This window comes from Aplysia californica, unplaced genomic scaffold (assembly GCF_000002075.1).
Source record: "Aplysia californica isolate F4 #8 unplaced genomic scaffold, AplCal3.0 scaffold00203, whole genome shotgun sequence".
In the NCBI taxonomy this organism is placed as follows: domain Eukaryota; kingdom Metazoa; phylum Mollusca; class Gastropoda; order Aplysiida; family Aplysiidae; genus Aplysia; species Aplysia californica.
The window spans coordinates 22,120-26,077 of record NW_004797473.1 but is presented as its reverse complement, the minus strand read 5'-3'; the positions used below and the strand labels follow the sequence as shown (position 1 = coordinate 26,077).

Genomic DNA, 3,958 nt, shown 5'->3' with positions numbered 1-3,958 from the left:
GTTGGGGGGGTTTTTTGGGGGTTTTTTTTTTGGGGGGGGGTTGTAGTTTTTGGTTTTTGTTTTGTTTTTTGGGGGGTTGGTAAATGACAAAACAAAATCTGTGACAGAAGATTTACATGTTACAGAGGTGATATCACTAGCCGCGTGATTCAACCGCCAAAGTGCCGAAAAACAAATTTTACAGGAAAAACGAAAAACAGGTTTATTTATTTTTGCTCGTACCTGTGAATTTGAAATTCAGATATTTAATATAATATGGTGTAGGACGACGTTATGTAACTAACTTTTCTAAAAAAAGCTTGCTTACATTAGTTACTGGACATTAGTTTAGAGTTACCAAAATACGCGTGATTCAACTGCCTAAGTGACAGTATGACAGCGTCTAGGCGTTTGAATCACGTTAATCTACGCAACTCGACAAGCGCCAATGGTCGCTTGGGCGTTTGAGTAATCAACAAAAGCAAATCATAATAGTTTACAGAGTAATTATAAAGTTAAGAGTAATTATTTCAGTTATTTGGTTGGGTCTTCTGTTGCAGGACCGTTTTCAGCCTCAAGGAGTTGTTAAAAAGGACCATTCTCTTAACGTTCAATTTGCACTGGATTTTTTTATTCAGTGTGTATCAAAGGCAACGACCGTTTTCGTTTCAGCAAGGTCTGAATGGTCCGGAAATCGAACATCAATGGTTGGGGGGGGGGGGGGGGGGTATATTGTCTTGTTTTCTTAAAAGCGTTCAAGGTTATCCACGAACACATATAGACCATACAATTTTTTCAGGGACCTTCCGATTACACTGTGCGGGCTGTCCACTTCCATTAGCATCTGTTCCTTTTCAAGGTATTTGCGTTCAACAGTTTTGTCCTTTCTGGTACAAATGTAGCTGATTGCATTTGCCAAGATAGCATTGTAGTCGGATAAGTACAGCCATCACTATATACATGTAATGAACATGGCATTGTCAGTAGGCTCATCCGGGAAGTTACTGACATAAGATAGAATTCATTGGCAGTCAATGGTCCTGCTACTTCATGCCAAATTTGACACTTCACATCTTTGGTTACTAAAATTTTTTTAATATAGACAGCTAATTTGGTCCTGTTATGATATAGTGCAGCAGATGCGTTCAACGCCGTACTAACAAATTTTAATTTGATTCCAAGTCCATGCACACTAGACATAATCTGGTCCCATCCACAGGGTTTTGGGCAAGCTTCTTGTAAGATTCTTTCTCCTACCTTGCATACATCACATTAATCCTTCCGACATACATACAACAACAGGTTGCTTTTTTAATACCTCTCTAAAGTCGTCTGGGATAATGTGCGACTCTTTCCGCTTTCTTTGGTACTCTCTATAAAGGCCTCTGAGGCTTTGAAAGTGTTAGTCAAGATAGATTTTGTGTGCATTCTGCTTGTGGTAATTGGAAAGCAATTTCGTCAAGTTCGTCAAAGAATTACTTATCACAAAATTGCTTGTCCTCTTCTGCTTTATTGTAATTTGACTTGATATCGTGGAGCTCGCATCTCCAAGTCATGTAAACTGTCTTTGCAACAGTCATGAATAACCACTGTGTTTGCATATAGGTCGAATGTATGCGATACGTTTCAAACTGAAGTGTAGACCTGGAGAGTTGAAGTTGAAGGTTTGTTGATGAGAGAATTTTCAGGGCGAATACATGTTTATGAGCTGCTTTTTTTTCGAGTGGCAAATTAAGTATCTTCTACCCAGCACTGATTGACCAATCAATGATTCAAGAATGGTATGTGACAGACACAGCAAAAGGCGTACACTTAAAGTTAATTAAGAAACGCGAAAAGACGCGATAAAAATATTTTCCACTAGTTGTATAGAATGTGAAATAAGCACCCCTTAGCTGTCAATCATTGGCTTTAAATAAATAATTAATTCGTCAGTAGCTTTTGCCACAATTTACCAAATTGGTGGAGTCAGTATTAACATATTCTTTGATGCCATCTTTCTATTTCTCAACTACAATACCAAACCTAGTGATAGATTACGCAAACTGCCTTCACAAAATCTTTTGGCTATCGATAGGGTTCGATCTGAGTCGATCTGAGATTTTAACATTATAAGGTGTATCAAAGGCTGTACTGCATAAAGGGATCAAAAAGTGACTTTCTGAAATTTTGTCACTTAGGCGGTTGAATCACGTGGCTTGCGATATGCTTTTGTAAGTTATCAATTATGCCTCTTCTCTTCATTACATATTTACCAGGAAGAGGTTTTCTCAAAGAAAGGGTTTGGGGAGGGCGGGGGGGTAATTTTATAAATATTTTTAAGGGTTTACTTTGTTTTTGTCGTTTGTTTTTTGTTGTTGTTGTTTGTTTTGTTTTGTTGTTGTTTTTTTTGGATGGGATGACAAAACAAAATCTGTGACGGAAGATTTACATGTATAAGTTACCAATTATGCCTCTTCTCTTCATTACATATTTACCAGTATGAGGTTTTCTCAAAGAAAGAATTTGGGGGAGGGATAATTAAAAATTTTTGGGGGGATTTTTTTTTGGGGGGGGGGGGGGCGGGATAACAAAACAAAATCTGTGACAGAACAGAAAATTAAGATGTCACTGAGTCAACATGCATCGCATGTCACTAATTACTCCACTGACCTGAAGGGGCTCCGTTTCCACCATTTCCTGTGAATAACAGAACAAGGAGAAAATAAGAACTTTTTTAATTGTTCAAAATGGATTTTATTACGGTACCAGAAGCTATTATTAAAGACGGCATTCTATACTTTTTAAAATATTAACATGGATTCAGTTCTCTTTGCATCTAAAAATACCCACTTGTGCTCACTTTTAGTTGCAATAATATCTGGAAACTACAAAGGGTCTTTTTCTTAGGCAGCAATCAAAACTGTTTAATTACTATACATCAGAAACAGATATAAATGAACATTACTTTCATGTACAAGCATAATATAAGCTAGAACACAGACCCTCAAAGACATACTCTAAGGCACACACAATACATGAAAATGCACAGTCATGGGTGTACACCGACACATGAGCATACAAACACACACTGAGACACACGCACACACACACACACACACAAACACACACACAAACACACACACCTATATATATATATATATGATCTTAACTGTGTAAATAAAGGTGTAAAAGAACACATACATTTAAAAGAAAAAAAGTAGAATATTCCTCTGTTCTATTCCACATTACAGATTTACCAGTGTGATGTTTTCTCAAGGCAAAGTTTTTTTTTTGTTGGGGGTTTTTTTTGTTGGTTTTTTGGGGGGGGTTGTAGTTTTTGGTTTTTGTTTTGTTTTTTGGGGGGTTGGTAAATGACAAAACAAAATCTGTGACAGAAGATTTACATGTTACAGAGGTGATATCACTAGCCGCGTGATTCAACCGCCAAAGTGCCGAAAAACAAATTTTACAGGAAAAACGAAAAACAGGTTTATTTATTTTTGCTCGTACCTGTGAATTTGAAATTCAGATATTTAATATAATATGGTGTAGGACGACGTTATGTAACTAACTTTTCTAAAAAAAGCTTGCTTACATTAGTTACTGGACAGGGGCGGTTTAGAGTTACCAAAATACGCGTGATTCAACTGCCTAAGTGACAGTATGACAGCGTCTAGGCGTTTGAATCACGTTAATCTACGCAACTCGACAAGCGCCAATGGTCGCTTGGGCGTTTGAGTAATCAACAAAAGCAAATCATAATAGTTTACAGAGTAATTATAAAGTTAAGAGTAATTATTTCAGTTATTTGGTTGGGTCTTCTGTTGCAGGACCGTTTTCAGCCTCAAGGAGTTGTTAAAAAGGACCATTCTCTTAACGTTCAATTTGTACTGGATTTTTTTATTCAGTGTGTATCAAAGGCAACGACCGTTTTCGCTTCAGCAAGGTCTGAATGGTCCGGAAATCGAACATCAATGGTTGGGGGGGGGGGGGGGGA

General features: G+C 37.4%; 1 protein-coding gene across 1 annotated transcript in view; it reads right to left on the bottom strand.

Moving 5' to 3' along the window:
* LOC101858410 overlaps positions 1–3,958 on the bottom strand; it is a gene marked incomplete at its 5' end in the record, with an annotated part of 15,743 nt that overhangs the window by 3,973 nt on the left and 7,812 nt on the right.